This window comes from Urocampus carinirostris, chromosome 13, assembly GCF_059441175.1.
Source record: "Urocampus carinirostris isolate Australia breed hairy pipefish chromosome 13, RoL_Ucar_1.0, whole genome shotgun sequence".
Classification (NCBI taxonomy): Eukaryota; Metazoa; Chordata; class Actinopteri; order Syngnathiformes; family Syngnathidae; genus Urocampus; species Urocampus carinirostris.
The window spans coordinates 11,311,079-11,337,986 of NC_142361.1; the positions used below are offsets into that span (position 1 = coordinate 11,311,079).

General features: G+C 38.6%; 1 protein-coding gene across 4 annotated transcripts in view; it reads right to left on the bottom strand.

Annotated features, from left to right (window-relative positions):
* The window catches only part of LOC148353727 (receptor-type tyrosine-protein phosphatase epsilon-like), a 61,186-nt gene extending 35,771 nt beyond the window's left edge, over positions 1-25,415 (bottom strand). For 3 of the 4 annotated variants that reach the window (XM_088352026.1, XM_088352027.1, XM_088352024.1), the window contains exons 1-2: positions 25,206-25,415; positions 14,128-14,315 (exon numbers count right to left, since the gene is read on the bottom strand). The gene's annotated coding sequence lies outside the window, so the exon portion shown is untranslated. Of the gene's footprint in view, positions 1-14,127; positions 14,316-14,451; positions 14,519-25,205 lie in introns of those variants that run through there. The other variant, XM_088352025.1, reaches the window with a different exon arrangement.
* Between the last annotated feature and the right edge of the window lie 1,493 nt (positions 25,416-26,908).

Consider the following 26,908-nt stretch of genomic DNA (forward strand, 5'->3'; position numbering starts at 1 on the left):
TTCAAAATGTGCTCATCATAGAAACAACACGGTCAGTCTGAAAGAAAATACCCAAAATCTATAAAGCCGGCATAGTTCACCAGTATCGTGCTTGATTATGAGTGCGCGGTCAGGGTTGGGTAGGGTTACTTTAACTGGATTACTTTCAATTACTTTTGCTCCAATACCAAATATGCTAATAAAAGACAAAAGAACCTAAAAATGAATACAATTATGACTCACAACACGTGGTAAGCTTTCTCTCCTGGCTTTGATCTCTTTGATCTCCGGCAAAACTAACATAAAATGTGACAGAAACAAAATGAAAATAAATCCAAACAGCTTGCCATCATCATTTTTGCCGTTCCATGTATTCCGTTACTCCCCCAGCCTGCACAAAATTTAGTAATGTTATTCATATTTAGTTTATTTTGTCTTTTATTAGCATATTTGGTATTGGAAAAATCCAAAAGTAATTGAAAGTAATCCAGTTAAAGTATCCCTACCCAACCTTGTGCGCGGTCTTGATTATAAGATACCCTGCAAACATAGTGTGGTTATATTCACAAGAGTCCAGTAGTGACCAATTCAAATTTTCCTCAGGTTTTTAAGTTTTTCCATGCCCTCATGTAGGTTTTAGATCAGGGGATGGTGTCATAATAGTGGTGTGCAATAATCTGTAGTCTGTACAGCCCTTTGAGACTCCTTGTGATTAAGGGCTATACAAATGAACATGACCTGACCTGACCTGATTGACACATTAATTAGCCAATGAAATTCCGGACATACTTGTGTGCAACTTTTCGGGGCATTTTCAAATCAAAACAGAAAGTAAACGTGATTAAATACAACCCAGGGCCCATTTTTACACGCAATTGTGCTCAATGAGTAATTCACTTCTGGAAAGAGAAGTCAAACATCTAAAACTCTTTCACAGTGTCTAAAAATGGCGTAAGTAAAATACACAATTGTAAATGTTTTAGCGCTGTAAACTGGCCATCCCAAAATGTCCACTTTTGGAAACACGTTGACATACCTTTGGAAAAATGTGTAAAACGCAATGTTTGATTTTTCAGATTGCTATCAAATTTGACCTTGGATAGGTAAGACTTCATCCAGCTAAGATTCCCATGCTGCACTCTTTTGCACGTACGTGACTGAAAAAAAAAATCCAGACGAGAATAGAAACCTTCTATGCATGTGTGTTCCAACTTAGTTTACTCAATGTTAGGGTTAATTTATCAATAGTAAATTCAATATGCCCTATATAGTAACTTAGTAAATATACTTCAAATGTGTAGCTTGGCCTCAACAAAGAAAACAATTGTGAAGAAAACTCAAACATAGGATTTTTAATTGCTGTCAAGAAGTCATGAAGGTGTGTTCTAATCCTTCCTAAGCACAGCGATATGACTTGAGGACATAAGAGGAATGGTAAAAGGCACATATGCCCAGTATCTAGGTTATAATCTTGACCAGATGGTGTTTTCCTCTCACAGGCTGGGTCCCATTTATTCTTGCCTGCCACCCTCCTTATCCGGCTGCTTCACTACATCACTTTTTAGCATGTTCCATTCTCACTTTTTTTCTTTGTTCTTCAGCACTGGGAGCCGTTGCCCAAGCGTTATTTATTTTTCTCCGAGAGCCTCGACAATGACACGAGAAACAAATGGGTACTGACAGTTTCCGCTTTCGCATCTTGTTATCGGAAAAACGTAGCCATTTCATTTGGCCGTTTATCTGTCTTTTATTCTGATTTCAACGGAGCAGTGGAATAAATTGGGCCCCAATCTACCTAAGTGGCATTGAAACAACATTTCAGCATCTCAATACTTTCACTGTTATCAACCTTCTTCTTGTTATAGCGCGATGAAATCACTCATGGTGCCAATTTGCTTCTTCTGGGTCATCTGGGGGCCTAATTTGTGATGTTTGAGAGCCCGAGGGCGCTCTCACATAAATTCACATGTGCTGCTCCTTTGAGAAAAGTCAGCCACATGTCAAAGTGTTTTTCGGACGACAAATGAGGACCAAGCGGGAGCGTGCGGTCTAGTGTTAGCGGTCAATGAAGCAGAGAGGAGTGCAAAAGGACATACATTAGGCATAACACTTTAGAAAGCACAGCCAGGCTTGCAAAAGTAAAGTCTACACACCTATGTTTAAATGATTTTTTTTTTGTCATACTAATGAAAACCACGTGTTTAATAGCAATACTACCTCCAGCAATAATGTTACTTTCAGTCTGTGGACTCAATTGAAAAGAGGAAAGTCAAACAGTTGAGATACTATGCTTGCTAGTTTGTGTTGCTATTAGTCTCAAACTAGCTTTAAATTAATTGAAAGGGTGTGTACGACATAATGAAAGTATTTTCTGCCTTTTTATCCACTGTCAGATATGTCTGCTCATCTAAAGGTGCATTATGTATTATTGGACATCTAGATGTCGCTGAATGGTGTAGAGCGGGGGTCCAATATTGCTTTTTTTTCCTGGATCTGATCTGATATCATACATCATGGCATCATTGGTCCTTTTTATGTTTGTATCTGTGTGTGTGTGTGTGTGTGCTCTTCAGTACATCTCTTCATAATACTCCGGCCGTTCCCGAGCTGATTCAAGCAGACAGGAAACCCACAGAGGTCAATAGTAGATACTTGACTTCATGAAATGAAATGAAATGATCTGCTAACCTGCTTATTGGGGGTAATAGGGGTTCAATGTCTTACCCAAGGACACTTCGACATGTAACGCGGACAAGCCGGGATTCGAACTGGGATCCCTTGATTCCAAGACGAGCGCTCTATCTCCTGTAATGTATTGCTTTCTGGTCTCTCGATGTCTAGCATTAAAAGTTTGTAGCTGGTTCAGAATGCGGCAGCTAGACTTTTGAGTAAAACCAAAAAGTTTGAGCATATACCTAAGACTTATAACATTGGTAAAATGGCGGCGCCCTCTGTTGGCTGCGGCTGCATCGGCTCGCTACAACGGGTCAGGTGTATCGACATTTCGTTCTGTGTACATTGTTACAAAGAATGACAATACAAAGGAAATTATTATTATTATTATTATATTACTCCTGTATTGGCCAACTTGCACTGGCTCCCAGTCCACTTAAGATGTGACTTTAAGCTTCTCTTATTAACATACAAATGTTTGCATGGACTTGCATCCTCTTATCTCTCTGATTTGATTTCCCCTTATGTTCCTCCACGGAGTCTGCACTTGGAAAATGCCGGTCTACTTGTGACTCAGAGAGCCAAGAAGTCTGCAGGCTCGAGAGCATTCTCCATCTGGGCCCCGGTGCTATTGAGGGCCTTGCCTCCCGAGATAAGATCTGCAACCTCAATGGAAGTTTTTAAATCAAGACTTAAGACACACTTCTATTCCAAAGCTTATGATTGATGCCCACCTCATATTTTTTATTGCCCTGTCTTTTTCCAACTGCCTGCCTGGTGGTGATATGAAGGAGAAGGACAATTTGTGATGAGTCAGCGGACCAGCGTTTGACCTGAAGCATGTCAACGCCTGCATTGACCAGCTGGCAGAGATGGGAAGTTGCGTCGTGGCCGTCATAGACTTTCTGGACTAGTTTACAGGCTGGGGGCGTCGCTGCTGTCATGCACTTTCCGGACAATTTTTCAACATGTTACCTAGTGTTTACTATGTTTGTGTACAGTAATGCTCAATTTATTTCATCCTGGAAGGGGGATTACCACTTGTGAGGTCCCTTCTCAAGGTTTCTCTTTTTCCTCACGCTGAGGTTTTGAGTTGTTTCTTGCCCACATGTTGGTTTAAGATCAGGTAATTGTGTCGTTGTAATCCTGTGCAGTCTTTTGAGACATTTTTGTGATTAAGGGCTATATAAATAAATGTGACTTGACTTGACTTGACTTGACATACTACGGGAGACTCAAAGTGAGCAAACACACCATTTCACTTTGCATTTTTTGCCCAGGCTTTTTGAGGTTTCTGGGTACCTGTAGCAGCAAGATGGTGGAGAATTGTGTCAGCTCCCATAAGATGAGGGTCATGTTCTCGACCTACAAATATTTTAAAAAATTCATGTTTATATTCAAGACATGTTCATTTGTATAGCCCTTAATCACTAACACTCTCAACGGGCTGCGCAGAACACCCACTGATCTGAAACCTACACGAGGACACGTAAAACCCCCCAAAAACTCAGAATTAGGAAACTGGAGAAAAATTGAGAAAGGGCCACACAGGATGTTGGAAGGGTCTCAACTGACAATATGAAAATATGGTCAACAATTAATATAGGTGATTATAAGATGTCCAGTTGACAGCTTCCGGCCCCAAAACCAATGCAGCTGGTCCTACATGATGGCACATATCAGGTCCTAGTGCCAGTACAATGGCTTAAAATGCATCCTAATCCTTCCACCTCAAGGACAAAAAGACAAGAGAATGAGGTCAACATCCCTTGAGAGCTATAGAATATATGTGTCTTAAGTTAGTAAGATAGTTTATGTACATTTGCTTATTATTTAAAGCAATATTTTTTTCTTATTTGATTAATTTATTTAGGTGGTTACTTATAAAAGTTTTTTTTTTATATACCTTGCGACTACAGTGAAAGATGGCAAATAGTAACTTTATATTATGGTTTGATTCCTTTTTTTGCATTGATTGTATTACAGTTGATAAAAAAAATACCCAACATTGACTTTTTGCAATTGTATTCATGTTTATAAATTGTGCTAAAGTATATTATATTCTCCCTGATTTGCATATAAAAAAAATAGTCTACAAAATAACCACTAGAAGGCGCTAAATACTACATACTGACTTTTTAATCATGAGTTTACCTATTTTACCATATTTTAATGTGTTATTCTAGTGAAGTAGAAAAAAATAACATATAAAGAAAAAATGATAGTATTCAGCAACTTGACATGATAATGGTAAACGTTTCTTATATTATATTTCCTTCTACTTTATTTGATAATTTTTCTCATCCCACTGACACGTTATTCAAAATAATGCCTACTATTCTTTTAATTATTTTATTTATTAATTTAGAAAATTGTGTTTGGTATATTTTAGTTGTATTGCTAATTTTTATATAATGTAATTTATTTAAACATTTTTTTTAATTAAATACTTTCATAATACCGTAAATTACGGACTATAAGCCGCTACTTTTATCCCAAACGTTCAACCCTGCGGCTTATTCAGTCATGCGGCCAATTTATGTATTTTTTCTAACGGCCTCCAGCGGCGCTCAAGTACAAAGGTAAGATTTAGACCGGTGGAATATATGCGCCGAGGAAGACTGCAACATCTTGTCTTGTCCATAAATAAAATTAGCGTAAACATACCTTCATCATGCAAAATGCAAAAAGAAAGGCACATGACGCAGCTTTCAAGCTAAAAGCAATCGAGCAGTCCGATAAAGAAGGAAACAGCGCGACAGCGCGAATGAGGCTGCGGGAGCGTGGGACGACGTCTATATGACAAAGTTTTTTTCCGACACTGAGGAAGACGACTTTGATGGCTTCAGTTCTAAGGAGGAAGATGAGGCAATTTACCGTGATTTTTACAAGTACGGTATGTTTTTTTTAACAGACCCGTTTACTGTGTTGCGAGCGTGTTGCTAGCGTGTTGCTACCATTAACTGCTCTGTCAGGCACCGTTTGGGATGAAAGTTATATTATTATTAAAGCTTTGAAAACTCTCTCGGTGTAACGTCTTTCTTTGTAAATATGTGTAACCATGTATAATATGTATTTGCAATGATATATTTTTGTAATGTATTTATTTTAGAGACTTATTCTGATATGTTTTCCACGGGCGAATCAAAAAGAAGGGGCGAAATCAACGGGGGTTGACGGGAAGTGGAGTAAAGGTGAGACGTGTTTGTTGACGCGGCGGAAAATAGTGGATATATAATTTTCACACTCTTATCTTTGGAAATATACACGTTTTTCTTTGGATTACTTTCAACGGGACCCGGACTCTGCAGGTCTGCATCAAACCTTAAGTACCAGTATCATTTTCCGTTCATTTTGCCGGCTGTGAATTTTGGACTGTGTACTTTAATGAAGGACATTCAAATGAATGAAAACTTTTATTTCGAACATAAAAATAAAAACAGGACAAAAACAATGAGTCAACAACAGAATAATGTCACATAACATGTTCGAACATTCAGTTTCAATCGCGAGACTTAAAGTCGGGTTTGGGTTCATTTTGTGTTTGTGTTACATGTTTTAATGTGGGCGCATGCGGCTTATATACAGGTGCGGCTTGTGTAAGTACAAAATCGGTTTCCTCTTAAAATGTGATGGGTGCGGCTTATAATCCGATGCGCTCTATAGTCCAGAATTTATGGAATATCTAATTTATTTAATACAATATATTATATGTGGGCCTGGAGAGGGACAGGCGCTACCAAGCTGTACTTGCCCAAAACACACCACAAGAAACGGTGCCCCTATGGCCCTAGTGGTTAAAGGATCCAACCAACCAATATTGCTCATTTCACCAAAATAGTATTTAAAACAATTCTAAAAAACTAAAAATATTACTTTAGAATGATGCGAATGATCTGCCAGCGGGAAAAGAATATTATAAATGGAAAGATGGATATTTTTCTTCTTTCTGAATTTTTCACCTCAATTTTCCAATTGGATTTCCGAACAGAATTTCCAAAGAAAAATCATTCTAACCCCACCACAAAGACCCCCACAGCCAACCCCTGAAAAGCATAAATTCAATGTGCAAAGAGAATGATGTCAGAATTTGATCGTCAGTCCCCACCCTTTGATTTTACATGGTCTAGGTCCAAGTTGAGCATAGGTGCTCCATGCATGAGGAATTTTGAACATCACACAGCCATTGTGCATGACATTACAAGACATGACATCACGTGTTCTCATCTCGCATGTATGCATGCTTGCAGATGTGCCCCACAGCCCGAGGCCACGTGTCGGAACGTGGGTGTATTCCTAGCATCGGCACTAACAAGCTAACCATGACGTTATGTGAACCAGAACCGGCCGGCGTGCGCAACTCGGTGATCCGGCACGCTCGTGCATACATGGGGTCACTGCACACTGCCTGCCGTGTACTGTTTGAATAAAGGTATTAAACTTAAAAGACGGAACAAAAAAAGAGGTTAGAATCACCTTTCATGTTCATATCTGGTCAGTTTCCTATAATAATTATTAAAATTGTTTGCACTATTTTTAAGCTATATTAAAAGTGGGGTGCATCGTTTAGGGTAGCATTAATATGGTCTATTAGGCCTGCTTCAAGCAAAATCCAAATGTCGAACCAAACCCCAAGAAAGATGAAAATAGAAGAATTCATCCGAGCGTGTAAAAGAAATGCACATACTTGCATGCGCATCTTGAAAGAGCTTGAAATAAGCTGCAATGGTGCATGGCTGGTTCCAAAAACCATACAGATCATTTGAAGAGGATGCAGGGCAAAAAATATGTAAGTCGGCAATCCAAACACAGGATTTGAATTTTTCCGATTCATATTCAGTGCCACTGACGGCTGTAGATGCCAAAAGTCACCAACAGGCGGGCATAGAGTACATCATATAATATATAATGATGTCAGAAAACAAATGCAGTAAATATGAGTGAACATTATATTACTGTCCATCCTTTACCCATTTTCTGCGCCACTTATTCTCAGTACAGTCTCGTGGGTGCTGGAGCCCATCCCAGCCATTTTTGGGCAGTAGGTAGGGGACACCCTGAACTGATATGTGAGGCAGACTTGCTAACCAGTCAGCTAACGTGACGTCAGGTATATAACATCCTACGAAATATACTGATACCACCACATTTGGGATTATCTTTTTCCCATATTAAGCTCGTATCTAGAATTTATTGTATCTTGAAGACATTTTCTACATACGAAATAACTAAAAAAAAAAAAAAAATAACGTACCGACCTACCTGATCAATAAAGACATTCAAGTGGTAATGTATCATAAAATTACGACAATACGATAAATAATATGATTATTTTACATCCTTGCCGTACGAGTGGGGAAGGTGTTGAATACCCGATGGCCGGGTTTGGGTCCTGAGGCTGGTTAAAGTCCTTCTCCACCACCCTGGACAGTTTATTCCTTGCAAACAAAGCTGAAAGGGAGGGGATGCGTCTGCGGGTGAGTGATCGAGATTAAATACCACAATACAAAAAAGCAGGATCAGGTCTGTATGGTGGAAAATGCACGTGCTTAATGGCACGAAATGATGCTATCCTTGGGTGGTCTCAAGTGTTATCTAGTAGTAGAGCGTGGAAATTCTTCTTAGAGTTTCACTCGGAAGTCAAGTCAAGTCAAGTCAAGGTATGTTTATTTGTATAGCCCTTAATCACAAAGAGTCTCAAAGGGCTGCAGAGACCACAGATTATTGCAAACCGCAGACTATTTTTACACCAGCCCCTGATCTAAAAAATGAAAGAACCTCGAGAAGGGGCCGCACATGAGGTAATCCCCCTTCCAGGATGACCAGGCTAAAATGGATTTTGCAATTACAAATAATACACAGCTATTGTCAACCTAAAATATAATTTATTCATATGCTATAGAATAGAAGTGTGTTTTAAGTTTAGATTTAAACATTTTCACTGAGGTTGCAGATCGAATCTCAGGGGGAAGAGCATTCCACATCACCGGGGCCCGAATGGAGAATGCTCTTGAACCTGCGGATCTCTTCTTGGCTCTTGGGATCATTAGTAGTCGGCAAGATCTTTGCTTGAAAGACATTTTGTATCGCAATTTTTTTTTTATATCTCGGGTAGCTTGTATGAAGAGGGGCCACCGTATTGCAATTAGTCTTACTGCGGTATGGTGATTGCCATTGGTCAATTCCTATTATAACAGCAGGGATTGTCCTAGTTATGAGTCATGTCAGCAACTCAAAACTTCGTGTAGCCTTTATCTCGTAGCGCCAATTATGAGCTACTGCTGCTTTGAGCTAAAAAAATACTTATTGGGCTGCCCATCAGTGAGAACTAATGCAATTACTCCCAGTTCTGGTACCGATAGAATCCTGAAATTAGAGGAAACTCATCCTTCCGTCCGTGCATGATGCAACCATTGCTAGCAATCTGCTTGGAGCTGGAGGCTAAATCTACCTGCTCCACTCAAGACAATTTAGGCTCCGCCTTTTTTTACAGCGCTCCACACACATTGAGGTCAAATCTACATCCTGAGCTGATGTTTAATCCATTCAAAAGGCGAAGCGAGGTTGCATTTTTTATTTTCCACCACACACGCACACACCTCACCTCTCAGAACAAAAGCCCAAAGCTCATTATCGCAGAAAAAGCGGGGATAAATTATTTGAGTGCAGATTTTCTGTATATCTTTATGCAAACATCAGTGCAAGCAGTCTTAATATTTAAAATAAAGCATGATGAAATTGACTCAATGCTGACCTCTGGACCTCATTTAAACAGCTCTTATAAATAATAAAGCTATAAGGGGGGGGAGGGGAAAGAAAAACCATAATGATATCATTTACACATAAGACACATGCTGAGACAAGCTGCTCATTATTCTAATGTATGCCGTGGAATTTAAATATCATGAATATGGTTAAATATTGATACAAATCAACGTCAGGGCCCTTGAAATTTGCATTGTAGGTGTTGTTTGTCATCAACGCTGTACTGTGGTAAGCACTTTTAACCTTTAGTATGTTGGGCCTCATTACCACAAGGAAAAACACGTTGTATTTATTTTGTCAATATTTGATTCCTTATCCTTTGTGTTTGGTTAACTCTAATTTTCCCTACTTCAGTAATCCTTTGCAATAGTGTGGTTCACTTGTCACAGTTTCACTATTTCACGAAATTGCACTGTGTATTGTGATTAGCTAAACAAAGGTTCTTCAACGTGCTGCTTGCAGCATGTTATGAAAATAGCTCACTAATGATTTTTCCATGTGATTTCTTTTTTAGGAAATGTGATTTTTAACTGGCACGATGTTGAAAAGTATATTTTAACTCTATTTCTAAAATTCTCAACCTTGTTATAACATTGTGACAAATGCAACTAACGATTATCCTAATAATTAATAGATTCTGCCATTATTTTTTGGATTATATGATCAATTGGATCTGAAGAATGAAAAAAACATGTCTTCCTTTTTATTCAAATATAGACTTTTTGGAAAAAAAACAAGAGAATATTATATAACAAAAGTCTGGAACCTTTTTGACCCAAAGAGCCATAAAAGCAAAAATATTTTGATGTTTTATTATTACAGAGGCTCACCATATATTATAAGTTTTTATTTTACAAATGCATAACAAACTGGTTGCATTATTAGGTAACAAAAAGAGCTCTCAGCTTCAAAAAGGTTGGACACCCTCAGCATCCACGCTTAATATTATTTTATGGTCCAGTAGGTGTTTGTAAAAATACAAATGAAAAATTAAACCTTAATAAGTACATTTTTTTGTTAAAAAAATGCTTGATCCTATTAAAAGGGGTTTGTTCTTTGGTTTGAATATACTGTACAGTTATCCCTTGTTGTATCGCGGTTTGCTTATCGCTGTTCCGCTACTTCACGGTTTTCATCGTGCATTGTGTTCTGATTGGCTAAACACTTGTCGCACACACTTTCTGCTTGTGTCTGATTCCAAGTCAATGACGTTGTGGTCTAAGTTCTACACGTATGTAAAACAGGTTGACGAACCCACATTATGTATGCGCAAATCTTTTCAACTTCAAGTTTCTCGAAAAGCCGTTAAGTCAACAAAACGCCCTGGAATGACTAAAACATGGACTTCTCGACCCGCTGAACCATTTTTGGAGTCACGTTTGGCTTTTTTACACTCCCTCGTGGCTCTGATGCGCTTTTCAGAAAATGTTTTATAATCAAAAAATATAGTTTCTGTAAAAGGACAAAGAGGACACATTTGTTACATTCCCCAATGAATATAGATAGATACAGTAACTGTTTTTTTCCTTATAAGGCTTACATAAAGATTTTTTTTTTGTGGCTCGAAGATTTTTTATTAGATGTTTTGCTGTCCAATACTGTACCACTCTTTTAACATTTTGGGTTGGTGACCGGAAAATAAACACAGTTTACCATAACGCCCGCCCTTTGGCGACAAAGTATCATTTGATGTAAAGTGAATTATGTCTTTAATCAAGTTACAAGTTGTGTCGTAATCAAGTAACAGTGCAATAAAGTGAAAAGATTATATCTAAAATTGTAATTTGACAGTAGACAAGTTGTTTGTGAGAAAAAAATAAGTACAGTGCTTGTATTTGTTACACAAATACTGTAAATTGGGTTTGACCTTTGGTTTTAACGTACAATACAGTATTTATTAAAAAAGAAAAGAATAGATACAAGTTTCTAATTTGCAAGTTTTGACTACTGCGGTTCCTTTTTTGGAATAGAACCCCCGCGAAAATGAAGGTTTACTCTGCAATCGAGTATTTGATTTAATAATAATTGTCAAAGTTAAGGATCATACTTCACTGATATCACCTATTGCAGGTTTTCGTTAGGAACATAATCTTCGCGATAAACAAGTAATTACTGTATTTTAATGAGGGTTCGTCTTCTATTGCTATGCATGTTTATCTTGCAAACAATGCCCCCTTTGATTTTTTATTTCAGACTGAAGATCTTTACACCTTCAACAGAATCGCCACGAAGAAAAGATCTGAGACTACTTCACAGTGGAAAACAGAGCGGCGTAATTTCTCCGGCGCAAATTAAAAGGTTAAATGAAATAAATCCCGGCACAAATCCTGACTAGCGAGGCTAAAAGGTGCAATGAGCCAGAAAGGTTTTATGGACTATTTAGAAGGAAGTGCTTTAGTTGAAATTGCGTCTAATCACACCTGAAGCCAGAAACGGCATGGCCCCCTTTCTTGATTTATGAAGAATGCAATTTGGATTACAATGTTGTGCCCTTTCATTAAGAAGCCATTAGGCGCTTATTAAGCATGTGCTGCAAGCACACTAAAACAAGTGGCGGCGAGGTCGTAATCGGAAAACGTGGCAAACATTTTAATTCCGATAAGTCGGCGTGATGGAGGTAGACTTTGTGCTAATGACGTTGGCACTCGCCGCCAGGAAATTAGAAAGATCAAGTAATACTGTTTAACCAATTAGAGTAACAATATGTTTATGAGTGTGTTCGTACAACTACAATGTATTAAACCGAATTATTCGGATTATGCTCTGTTTAAGTGGCTAAACAATTGATTCGAGACAATTAGAGTTAAAGAATGTTAGGTGATGAGAATTTTTCTATTTTAAATTTGACATTGTAAAGATGAAATAATTACTGTATTTTCCGCATTATACAGGGCACTAGATTATAAGGCACATCCCCAAAAAATTGTCCTCTGTCAAATATTTTTCATATACAAGTCTTACTGGACTTTAAGGCGCATGTAATTAAAAATACAGTAAGAACTTCCGTATTTATTTGTGTAACTCTTGCACATTGTACACACTTACTGTATATTAAAATTAAATTAAATGTGAACCTGGAGTGCCACCTCCAATTTCGTTGTCACAATATGTTCAACCCATTTTGTAACAATGAAAATAAAAGTATATTCTATTCTATTCTATTATATTCTATTCTATTCTATATTTGTGCAATGATTGATAGGTCAAAAAAACCTGGAATGCAACAGGAATCAAACCCGGGGTTTAAGAGGCGAGAACGCTGGCGCTAGACTCCCAGTGATACAAATGCCATATGAAAATGCATTCAATTATATCTCATTACACACTATTTTACTTACAGTTCCAGAAACAAATGTTAGGGAATGGAGAAAACAAAAAGTCTGCCTGACAGATATAAATAAACGCAAAAAAGAACGATGAGGCAAACAACTCTTTGGTGTATCCGATGACGAGTCGGACTTTGCGTTTATTTATATATTTCTGTTTTCCGTATTCCCTAACACTTATCTCTGGCATTTGATTAGCAAGATTCAAAAACATGTTTTTTTTCCATAACAATAGAAAAAATAATCATACAAATTAATTATAGAAAAAGAAAAACTTTGATGAACCGGAAAAATTGAAATCCTATGTTTGGATTGTATCTTCTTGTCTTCACTTACATTAATGAAGATCTGCTTTGATATAAAGCCCAGTTTGGACAACTTCAATATCGAAATATGATTATCCTTTTTTTTAGATAAAGGCCAAACAACGAGACAAAGATTGCTACACTTGAATTGTTGCTAGCTTGCTATTACTACTTATTCTATTGATTGGCCCTGGGGGGAGTTCACTAATTAAGAATCACTTGTCCTGGTCTCACTATCGCTCTCTGACACCCGCCCGTCACTGATTCTCGGTGGCTGCCCACTCGTAGCATTTGAACGTTAGATTTGACGATTCAGCGATTTTGAAAAACAAAAAAACAAAAATTGTGAATTTACATTAAAAGAACTTTAACACTGAATACATATAACAATTCAATGTATTTCCAGTTCTATATTTCCATGATGATAGGTGAGGCACAGCCTAACACGTCTTCCCCAACTGCGCGTCACTGAGTCAGATGTTCCAGAGTTCTATGTATTTTTTGGTAGAGCCAGTTGTCGTTATTTGCAGTAAATTAATGCGTTTATTTTTAAATTAATTATTTACTCGACATTGTATTACTTTGATGTAAACGTCAACAATGTTTTTAGTATACTGGTTGGCTCAAAAAGTCAACAATATCATCAATCCTATATTTCAAAGGCATCAGTTCCGTTATGTAGACTTTGACAACTCATTGGAGTGAAGCAGATCCATAGCATCACAACGATGCGCATCGATTGTTATCTCTCTCAAACAAGTGGTTGCCTCTTCATTTCCAAGGCGAGAGAAAAAAAAGAAGCTGGAGCTAGAGTAGAAACATGTCAGTGAAGTGTGGCAGCTGAGAGGAGGGATGAGAGGGGGAAGAGGATGTAAAGGAACCAACGTGTGTTCACATGTAAATGGTTGTATGAAGAAAAAAGAAAACATTGGAGACAACTTGTCTGCGCTTAACACAGCAAAGAAGCTTTGCAGCGAGATAATAAACTTCACTCGACATCTTGCATTACTAAAATAACCCTGTGATAGTGTCTGTTGTGCTTGTCAATTATTAGGAGATTTATTTTGCATACAACTTACAAGTCCAAATGAATTCGGCACAGTCCGGTGTCAGTAGAGCGTTCCGTCCATTGCAGCAAATCGATTGAACTTTTTCAGATCCTGGTGTTGTACATTGATCACATCCTCCCTCAGGTGTTCCTTCTGGTATCAGAGGAGGCAGCGACACTGTTAGAAGTTCAGATTGTGGTCAAGGCACGTGAGGGAATCTGTAAAACAGTGAAAGTTGGGGGGGAAATGTATAGCTTTAGCTGGTATGTTTATTTTAGTTCAATTCAACAAAAAGAAACAGGCAGATAAAAAACAATGATGAACAAGGAACATATTTTGTTTCTTAAAATTTACCAAGACAACCAACCCTCCATCCATCCATTATCTGCACCGCTTATCCTCAGTAGGGTCGCAGGAGTGTTGGAGCCCATCACAGCTATCTTCGGGCAGTGGGCAGGGGACACCCTGAATCGGTTTCCAGTCAATCGCATGCAGGGTTGGGTAGGGTTACTTTAACTTGATTACTTTCAATTAATTTTGGATTACTCCAATACCAAATATGCTAATAAAAGACAAAATAAACTGAATATGAAGAAAATTATGACTCACAACACGTGGTAAGCTTTCTCTCCTGGCTTTGATCTCTTTGATCTCCGGCAAAACTAACATAAAATGCGACAGAAACAAAATGAAAATAAATCCAAACAGCTTGCCAACATCATTTTTGCCATTCCATGTATTCTGTTACTCCCCAAGCCTGCACAAAATCTAGTAATTTTATTTATATTTAGTTTCTTTTGTCTTTTATTAGCATATCTGGTATTGGAGTAATCCAAAAGTAAGTGAATGTAATCAAGTTAAAGTAATCCTACCCAACCCTGATCGCATGGCTCACAGAGACAGACTCACTTGCTCATTCACACCTAGGGACACTTTGGATCGGCCATTTAACCTGGCATGCTTGTTTTTGGAATGTGGGAGAAAACCGGACTACCCGGAGGAAACTCATGCAAGCACGGGGAGAACATGCAAATTCCACAGAGGAAGATTCGACCTCATGACCTCAGAACTGTGCCGCAAACGCGCTAATCACTGTGATGCCATGCTGCCCACCAAGTCAAGCAGTGAAGAAAAAAATATGGAAACAATGGAAAAACGCAAATGATAATACATTGATTGATTATTTCTAATATTGGACACCTGCAAAGGAGATTGCATAAAATGCCAGTCCATATTTTTAACTATCATTGAGCACTGTTTTTTGATGTTTCATAGTTGCCACTATCGGCCAAAATGTTGCTGTTCTTTGCTAGCCACACCCTTTTGGGTGGATTTGCTTATGTAATCTAGGGGATTCAATGAAAAGCAAGGAGAACAGGGGAGAAAGTCTCCAGATAAGAGATTCCAACTTGTTCTAAAGGCCCTGCCCTAAGCCCATTTATTTTAGGTATTTGTTGCATCGCCATCTGTTATCAGAACTAAGAGTTAGGAATTACCTTTGGTATCAGCATGAAAAAAAGGGTATCGAATGGTTCTAATGAATAGCTTGTTAGCTTCACACAACATTTAAGAAGGGCAATGGTCGAGTACCGATAAAGTGGGCCATTCCATGTAAAATCCCTTTGCATTACAAAATGAGCCCATTTTAATTTTCATGAACCCGGGAATACTTTTTGCTAGTGATTGTGCCCCGCAAACTATGAAATTTACATCCAGCGGAGCAGAGATTTGATCCAAGGTAAATTTAATGAAAACTTTGCTTACATTACGTGATCCACAAGGTCAAGTTATAGGTAATAATATTTGTCACAAACATGGAAATCATTGCAGACCATACATGTGAGAATTGACAAAGTAGTACCGGAAAGACTGGAAAAGGGTTTAAAGGAAAGCAGTAAAGACCTATTCTGGTTCTCAATTCTGTGATCCAAATCCTTGCTCCGAACTATTTTTTTTCAATTTTGTGTTGTGCAATTACAGTCAACTGGTACACCAAGTTTAATGGAAATTCCAAATTGGCTTGGGTGATTTAAATGGAATGTAGCAGGTGTATCTCTGCCAAGACCAGCCTATTTTACAGCATTGGTACGCGCAATGGTGGTCGATACCATTAATGGTAGCCTTTAAAACCAAAACTGAAATTCAATTAATTATAAGTTATCATAAAATAATGTAATATATTTTGGTGGGTTTTAAATGATTTTCAATGAAATATCAGTCATTTTTTAGATTGGTATTGATGAATACTTAAAATTTGGGGATCACTGTCAGTTGGAAAAAATTGTGGTATTGTAGAAACATAGTAAACACTTATTTTAATCGATTGCATATACCGTGGTTGATTTTTACTGCAGCTACCTGCCTCAAAGAGTTAGAAAAACGAATTTTAGAAATGTATTGAAATATCTTGTCTCGATGTAAGAAAGTTGATACATGAAATGAAATGAAATGAAATGAAATGAAATGAAATGAAATGATCTGCATTTATATAGCGCTTTTCAAGTCAATGACTTCCCAAAGCGCTTTACATTGTGCTTCACATTTCCCAATAGCGGCCGTGATCTGTGCAGCCATGTAAGGCGCTAACCTGCTTATTGGGGGTATTGGGGGTTCAGTGTCTTACCCAAGGACACTTCGGCATGTAACACGGACAAGCCGGGATTCGAACTGGGATCCCTTAATCCTAAAACGATCGCTCTACCTCCTGAGCTACTGCCGCCCAGTCATCATGGAAATATAGCATTAGGAATACTGTATATGAAATGGTTATATTCATTCAGTGTAAGTTATTTTTTAATTTAACTTCACAGTTTGGGGATTTTGTTTTTTAAAATTGCTGAAAATGCTACATTAATTTATTAAAATTATGAATACAATTAGTACATAACATATTACTGTGCTGACTGCAGAGTGAGGCCTGCAATACTCTTGCCTCATGGTAGAGAGCAATAGTGAGATGAATTATTCTGATTTAGTCCACACTACACACCCAAGCACTATAATTACTCAGCTTACAAATCAATCCACCAGGTAATTTCTTTCTTGTTGCATGGTCTTTTTTCCATTGATTATTTTGTTCAAAAAGAGCAGCTCATAGACTTTATTTATAAGTTAAAGAGAGACAAAACAAGCAACAGCTTAAATATTTGTTGAATTAAGTTGAATTATATGTTGATCTGACTGTGTCTCACTAGAAATCGAACCTCACTGCACGTCACTGCTTCTCATGCACTCTAAATGTTATTTTAGTCATACAATATTCCATTATTTCTGGAACAAGTAATAGGAGTTGCAGGTCTAATATTTTTCTTGACCAGCCCTGCCAATCCAATCCAGGAAAATAAGCTCATTTGTTTTAGTGGGGCGAACGGGAAGTTGTCATAAAAATCCTTCCTTGAAAAGCGCAATTGTGCAGGTAAGCTCAGTCTTTTAGCTGCAGCTGTGATACATTACATACTTTCTTTGGCACCTATTAAATAAACAGCAAAACTCAATCATGTTACATCCGCAGAGCTCACGTGAACTTTACCAATCGTAATTCCTTTGAGCAATTTTGTCGCACAAAAACGAATCATTCAACAGAGATTTTAGAGAAAAAATGAAAAGAAGCTCCAAAAGAGGTGAATAATAGACTTGGCAGGTAATCCGACCATAAAATGGAATTTGAAGGCTCGTGCTAAGGTGAGTGCTTTGGAAATGTACTATGTGTGTGTTATTATCATTTAAGGTGAAATGCCTGAGCATAATGATAATGGCAATAAATAATGCATGAAATTTCAGTTATTCATATTTCACTTTCCCCAAAAAGTCCTGTGGGAGGCTCGCGTGAAGCCATCTTGATATCTTCTCTTTCCGGTCTGCATGCTCGCTCACAATCGACGGACAGTGAGATTCCATGGTGATAGGGGGATGGTGGGACTGCTCGGCCCTGAGACTAAGAGGCCAACCAAGTAGCTTATTAAAATTGCACGGTGCGTCACTCGCAGATTCAATCATTAATTCATGGCCAAAACAGACGGTCGAGGGCCTGCCATTGTAATTGATTAACCATTTTTTTACTGCTAAATGGTTCAATAACACCAACACCACATAGCATATTCACCAAAAGTCCAAAAGTATTTAAAACGTTTTTAAGAAGGAATGTGTGGTCGTCTCATTGTTTTGTGTCCTAAGACTTGGAGCAATAAATAAAGATCCCAAATACTGTATGACTAAATGAGTCACACTGTCAGTTCTCTCCCTCACAGTTGTTGTCTCTTGTTATCTCTTGATTTTCTGGCATGTTTTTCTCCCATACTAACGTGCCCTCTTCCCTTTATTAGTACTCAAACCAGGGGTGTCAAACTCATTTTAACTCAGGGGCCACATGACAGAACAAAGATTCTCTCGGGGGCCGGACTAGTAGATTGCGAAGAAAGAAAAAAAGATAAAAATGAGATAAAGAGAAGGAGAGAAAAAGAAAAGAGCGTGGGACAAGTACAGAGAAAAAGGGAGATAGAGGGAGAGAGAGAACATGAGAAACAAAAGAGCTAAAAAGGGAAATTGTGACGGAGGGGGAAAGCAAGAGAGAGGAAGAAAGAAATCTAAAGAGAAATAGAAAAAGAGAAAGTAAGGAGTAGAGTAAGGAGAAGACAAAGAGAGAATGGGAGAAGGGAGAAGGGTAAAGCAAGAGAGAAATAAACAAAAGAAAAGGAAAAAAGGAAGAGAGCAAATGAAGGTAAAAAGACAGAGAGAGAGAGAAAGAGACAAAGAGGAACAAAGAAAGAGAAAAAGAGAGAGAGGAGTAAAGGAGAGAGAGATAGAGTGAGAGAAAAAGGGAGAGAGAGAAAGAAATAGAAGTACAGTGTAATTGTAAGAGGCACCTGGCTTTGGCAACTTCAAATGGACATATTTCAACCTGCAGCTTGTTTTTCTCTTGCGCTTCTCTGAGCGTTGTCTCGCGGGCCGGATTCAATCCCTTGTGGGCCTGATCCGGCCCGCGGGCCGCCTCTTTGACACTCCTGACTTAAACCCATTGGTTACCTGATATTAAGGTGCCTTTTTCATCACGTTCCAAGCACCTCCGTCACAGTGCTCTTGTCCTCTCAGTGTAGTGGACCCCCAACTGACTCCCCGGATGACAAATACCACTAATGAACGTTTTGACATTTGACTTTGCTGCTACGACTTACTGGATCCTCGAAACTTTTGCCCGTATATTTGGTAACGCTTGTTTGCCTCTGGTGCTCTGAATACTGTTGCCTTGCGTTCTGCCTTTTCTATGTGACGAACACTCCCCTAATAAAGAACAACCATTTGATTGTATTAATCTGGACTTTTGCATTGTGCTTCAGCACTGAGAGAGCCCCTGACACATTTGTTTGTCTGAGAAATTAAAATAATAAGAATCATGGTATTCATAACAAATAGTGGATCATAAACTACGTAATGATGTGCAGTTAACTTTCTTCCCCGTCGTGAGAACCACTGCAGATACCAGTGCTTCGTCAAGTCTATCACCATTAAGGGATTTTAGTATTCAAGTAGGTCAAAAGAAAAATGTTAAGTCAATTTTAAATAATTTTCTACAAAAAAAGTGGCACATTTAACAGTAATATAGTTGCCTTAAAGGGACACTGAGTAATGTTTGACCACTAGATGTTACAGTGTGAAGGGCTGGTGTCTCCAATTTTGACTCCTAAGAGAACCTAAGTAACCCGTGGACTGGTTCTGAGAATAACCCACCAGTGGGTCATAGTGATTTTTCAGCAAAATTAATATCTAACTGGTATGAGAATTAATTGTCAAAATCCATGTCTTTAAAAACGATGTTTTAGTGGTTGACTTGTCTTATTTAAACCCTACTTCTAATAATTACAACCTGCTACTAACATCCTTACAAAATTATGACAACATGTACAGAAACATTGGCAACTGGTGTAAGACAACCGAAAATCACTGCTACAAAGCACAAGAAAGAATAAAAACTAAGGAGACGCAAAGTGACCAAACCGCATCTGTTAAGATCTGGAAAGCTACCTTTCTTCAGAGGGCACCAACCAGATGTGGAACAAGACACACCTGAGCCTAACCTCCACATCGAAACTTCCTGTGTGGAGTTTGCATGTTCTCTCTCTCTCTCTCTCTCTATAAATATATATATATATATATATATATATATATATATATATATATATATATATATATATATATATATATATATATATATATATATATATATATATATATATATATATATATATATATATATATATATATATATATATATATATATATATATATATATATATATATATATATATATATATATGGCAGCACGGCGGCGCAGTGGTTAGCGCTTGTGCGGCACAGTTCATGTCATGGGAACCTGTCGTGGGTTCAAATCCAGCTCCAGACTTTCTGTGCGGAGTTTGTATGTTCTCCCCGTGCTTGCGTGGGTTTCCTCCGGGCACTCCGGTTTCCTCCCACATTCCAAAGACATGCATTTCAGGTGAATTGGCCGGTCCAAATTGTCCCTAGGTGTGAATGAGCGAATGAGTTGTCTGTCCCTGTGTGCCCTGCGATTGGCTGGCAACCAGTTCAGGGTGTCCCCTGCCCACTGCCTGAAGATAGCAGGGATGGGCTCCAGCACTCCCGTGACCCCACTGAGGATAAGCAGTGCAGATAATGGATGGATGGATTGATATATATTTAAATGAAAACATTGTTTACCACTTGGAGGCAACTAAAAGTACAGTGTCCCTTTGAAGAAATATATTGGTGTATTGTATGAAGTGGATGACTAAGAATCCATGCAAACTAGAAAAAAACTTTTGAAAACACATCTGTTTAATATTGAAAACTAAATACCTTAGAAACAGTGCAGAAAGCTATATTGAGACGGCTACTTTACCCTTATAGATAATGTTCACTTAAAGAAGTGTATTTTGTGTAACTCCAAATATTGTATGGTACGATGACAAGTATGATGACCTAAAACTGACAAGTCGCCCACTTATAAATCAGATTTTCCATGAAGTCTGACATCATCAACATAATTTCTTCTAGAAGAAGAATAATGGGATACGGTCACATATTACATGAAATAATTCACTACACAATATGTTGTCTGTCTAAAATTAGCTTTCATATATTCCCAGGACTGTCAGGAAGTAGGCCAATGTGGAGAGGGAAGAGATGTCTGACTCCCTTATCTAATATGAGTCGCCTATTCATGGGACAGGAAATGAAGGTTACATCAGCTTGTGTGAATGAGGCTATGATTCATACTGTATGGTTTTACCTGTTTTTCTGTAATTAGAGAGGTGCATTTTAGCACAATATTAACAAAATGTCAATCAATTTTCACGGTTAAGAAGTACTGTTAGTATCAGCTCAGTAGCCTAGATGGTAAGGCGCCCGCTTTGAGACTGGGAGGTCGGTGGTTCGCGCCTCGGCCGAGTCATTCCTTAGACTTAAAAAGTGTTTGGCGGCGCCCTCTGTTGGCTGCGGCTGCATCGGCTCGCTACAACGGGTCAGGTGTAATCGACATTTCGTTCTGTGTACATTGTTACACAGAATGACAATACAAGGAAATTATTATTATTAATTATTATTATTATCTAGCATGCTATATATCTATATAAGGCGCCAGGTAGTCTGTAAAATTCCCACTCCTGCCTCTCATCATCCACACCTGACCCTGCTTAGGAAACCTGCACATAATTACTCTGCCGACAGAAGAAGCCGTAGGATTGTTGTTTTCCATCAACTATACGACACCTTCTGCTGTTGATGGGCCTGCTTCACTTATTTTATGACTTGATGCCTGTCTTGACCGACTCTAGACATCCTGTACCCTGCCAGCCGTGAAATATGAATAGACTGTTGTTTAGAATTTTTTCTAAAGGTTCTACCTTCATTTCATGTATGGACCGCTTTTGTTAATTCCCTTTGCCCCGCAATAAACTGGTCACTGAGCTGAGTGTGTTTTTCTGGGTTTGCCCTTGTAAAGCACAACATATACCCCAAGAAACGTGTATCATTTTACTCTTCCTATTTGATTTTTGCCATTTTGGGAATCCATCCATCCAGTATCTGCACCGCTTATCCTCAGTAGGGTCGCGGGGGTGCTGGAGCCCATCCCAGCCATCTTCGGGCAGTGGGCAGGGGACGCCCTGAATTGGTTGCCAGCCAGTCGCAGGGCACACAGGGACAGACAATCGCTCACTCATTCACACTTAGGGACAATTTGGACCGGCCAATTAACCTGACATGCATGTTTTTGGAATGTGGGAGGAAACCGGAGTGCCCAGAAGAATCCACGCAAGCACGGGGAAAACATGCAAACTCCGCACAGGAAGGTTGGTAGCTGGATTTGAACCCATGACTTCAGAACTGTGCTGCACATGGCTAACCACTGCACCGCTGTGCTGCATTTTGGGAGCCACTTATCCTCATTAGGGTCGCAGGGCTGCTGGAGTTCTTCAGGCTGACTTTGGGACACCCTGGACTGGTTGCCAACCAAGCACAGGGCACACAAAGAAAAACAACTATTCACACACTTAAAATTTCTCGGGACAGTTTTGAATCACCAATTAACTTGCTATGCATGGTTTTGGTATATGGGAAGAAAACATTGGGCCGGGAGAAAACCCACTCAGGCACAGGGAAAACATGCAAACTCCACAACAGGTCATGCCGGTAGCTAGAATTGCACCCAGGATCCCTGAACTGCGAGGTAGAGGTGCAAACCAATAATTTACCGTGCGCCTCAATGTATTTTATAAATATCCCAGTTTTTGAAGATGCAATTGTGGTTAGATGTTTTGCCGTATTTTCTGCAACGAAATGTTATAGGTTTGTATCTGATCTTTTTTTTAAATTTGATTTCTCCAGCAAATGTGGTGTAGTCTAGTTTTGATGATATGTTACACAAATTATTTATATAGAATAAAAACAATGAAGGATCCTTGATACAGACGCAGTTAATACTCATGAACAGTGACATGCAGTCAAGGGAAACCAGTGAGGTAGAGCTCCTGTCACCTTAGAAAAATATGAAATTAAAAACATTAAATGGTTGTATTTTTTCAGTTCAAACGATTTAATGTCACAATTATTTGATTTTCTTTTTTGAAATTGCAGAGTTTTTAACACAACATTCAGAATATAATTAATACTATTTGTATGTAGTAATTACTGTGCTGGGAGTCTGCAGATGCAAAGTAAGGCAAGCAATTCTCTTGCCTCATGGCAGAGGGCAATAGTGAAACAAAGGATTCTTATTTTGTGCACACCTCAGCCCAAAACAATAGAATTTCTCAGAATATAAGTCTATTTTATAGCAAGTCAAGCAATCCAATTTTTTTTTTCATTTTATGGACTTTATTTTCATTTTGATGCCTTCAATCAAACAGAACAGCAAATAAATTTCTATTATAAGTTAAGGTAAGACAACAATGCATTGTTTTTGTGTGTTGCAGTTTAGATATTGCTTTCTTGCTCTGGCAATAAAATGATGAATATGATGTAGGTTCTCTTACTTATATTTCGGACTGTGCCTCAATAGAAAAAAAGCCAACAACGCGTCACTGCGCATGAATCATGAATTACTTTTACCAAACTACGTATGTTAACACCTGCTTGTCAAATATGACTTCACCCAAAAGTTTTCCAGTGTAGTATATTGTGATTAATTGTGTCAGAATACAACAGAATACAAATTTGAGTAGCCTTGAAAGCCTTAGCCTGAATGAAAAAATATTATCAAGGCAAGGCATACATGTCAATGTACACCTTTTTATTGTATTTTATATACTAGTATGTTGTTTGATCATTTAAAATTCTGTATGCCATACAACAATTTTGTCTCGGTCATAGGTAGCAGACGACATTGCCATCGTAGATTTTCAATATTGTCACGGTTCACGAGTAAATGTTATCCTCTATAAAGAATTTATTTTTGGCAGGTCTTGATGAAATACATTAACAAAGCCCTGTTTTCCTCACTCTAATGTCAAAAATGTTCAGCCATGTGAGGAAAGTACATACTGAGTAGGAAGATAAAGGGAATCGATACCCTGCCATTTATGTTGCATATTAAACTAAATAGTGTCAGTTTCTGTTGGAGTAAAACCAACTGAAGAATCAATGAAGTCTGCAAAATTCTGCACTTCTACATACAGTAAGCAACACACAATTTTTTGGGGACATCAGCCGGAAATATGCTGAAAGAATTGTCCATGTTTTGTATTTGGTTGGTCAAATAACTTTGTTAACAAAAAAATATCTTTTTTTTTTAATTCTGCCTTGCTGTGAGTAAACAGGGGTAGCTTTGTGTTTTTAAACTTAGACTGTGTAATATTTGACCACTAGATGGCACTATATTGTCTAATGCCAAGGACAACCAGTACCAAATGAGCACAGCGTTGCAGCAAGATGCCAGACAAACATGGTGGCCACTATGTAAAATGAATACACGTTTCTCAACCTATGAATATTTATAAAGATTAGAATTGGTATGATAGTTCATGTATTTTCATCTATCATTCAAATCAATGTTGGGTTTTTTTTTTTACTGAATGAAGGTTTTTGTACCATTAGGAGGCACTGCATATTATACACTGTCCCTTTAAGACTTATTATCACTTAATAAATGGATTTACAATCATTAATAAGGGGAGCAGGTACGTTGAAGGACCATTTTAGCATTGTTATGAATGTATCCTGCAGGCCTACGCGTGTGGAAACTATGGATAACACTCGAGTGTCACCCCAAAAAAACCTCCCCTTTACCCCCCCTTTGCATACCTGTGCAGACCAGTGCAGGTTTTGCACATCCAAAACACACGCCCCCTTCTTATAATCTCGAATTTACGTATTTAAATCAATACCGGCGATCGCCTTCGATTTGCTCCACTGACCTATTTGCATCATTCTGCTATCAAAGGAATGGCAGCGTGGACGACAACACCGTGATGATGCTCTTAAGACTTCTACTTAGGGCGTGTAACTAGAACGCGGAACAGAGCAACAGAAAGCAAAAAAAAAAAAAAAAAAAAAAAAAGCGAGAGAATGCGAGCGAGACCGACAAAAACAAAATCGGATGTCGCTTGTCCGCATCTTACCGTGCAGCATGCATGATCTGTCAGACAGCCGGAGAGGATGGTGGCGCTTTTCGTTCCCTACTCGGAATGGAGATGAAAGGTGCAGAGGAAGAACATAACCGAGAAAATGCAAAATGTGAAAGCAGATCACATTCTATAAGTATTGGGATGCGCCTGCCGCCTGAGCTTGGCCGTGTGATGGCAGCCGGTGCGGAGCCTGCAAGAGCCCCCTCCTCCCCTTGCCCTAGTGCCCATCTTCATGCACCACCATCCGGCTGCACGAGGAGTCTTTGACTCGCTCATGACAAAACAGTACCATGCAGATCTCGTCCACACGCAACAGATTTAGTTATATTTTAATTAACGAGGGCACATATATATTTTTAATTTAAAATCAGACGCAAATGGTAAAGATCAAGACATTTTTGTAATCACCATACACGTTTCAAAGAGCCCAAAATTTAAGGGAAAGTGTGTAATATTTGACCACTAGATGCATACCTGTCGACCTCAGCCAATTGTTCCTCTTATAATGGTTGCAATTGACCTTATTAAGCAATAATAAACCTTAAAAACACAATACAACCCCTATTTACTCAGAGCAAGACAGAATATAAGCGTATTTTATTAACCCTAACATAGATGATAACATCTGCTAGCTTTCTTCGACAATATTAGCATTCTACGAAGATGTTTTGCTTCCAGTGATCAAGGCGATCCAGATTAGAGTCGAAATGGGCAAAACAAGATTGGTCTGACAAAAAATGCGAGTTATGTTTATAATAATAATTTCCTTTGTATTGTCATTCTTTGTAACAATGTACACAGAACGAAATGTCGATACACCTGACCCGTTGTAGCGAGCCGATGCAGCCGCAGCCAACAGAGGGCGCCGCCATTTTACCAATGTTATAAGTCTTAGGTATGACTCGGCCGAGGCGCGAACCAGCGACCTCCCAGTCAGTTATATTTTCCCTGTACAAAATATTTATATGACGTACACAATTTGAATTGAGCAGACAAGTATAACTGTAGGCTTGTAAAAGTTGTGGAGTGGGACAGTCCCATGCATATCTTGGCAACACACAGGATATACGTTGTTCTTTTTTTTTTTTTTTCATTGACTAAATATTTTAAATTGTAGTTCGAAATCGGACGTATAAAAGCTGTCAACACGCTGAATTTGTAATGATAAATGTCCAACATTTTTTCAACCAAAACAATAATTAATCACTATACACCATGGTGACAAAGTACTGACCCGCAAGCCATGTATAAAATAAAGACAAAAGATACAGATTGACAGATTTGTATTTCCGTCAGGTATGAAAATCAATTTACGTTCATGTCAGAACCAGGACAAATGGTACACTCAAACGTGTAACGTTTCATTCAAAAGTTTATTGGGATGTTGAGGAAACCAACGCCAGCGATTCGGTGCCCGCTGGACGGGGGAAGCAAGCAGCTCACGGGATCGGAGCGTGATCGGAATGCGGAAGTGGGTATCCCGGGGCGGGAAATCGGAGCGTGGTCAAGTGCGCAAAACAGGTCGATAGCCAGAGCAGGAGATCAGAGCGTGGTCGGTGGTCAAAAACCGGTCAATAGCCGGAGACAAACGGGAAATCAGGAACAGACGAGTAAATACAGATGAAGACGAGACCGGAGGGAGCCAGAGTCAAAGTGCTTGCCTTGCGTATGCATATGTTTGCTGACGGACTGACAAG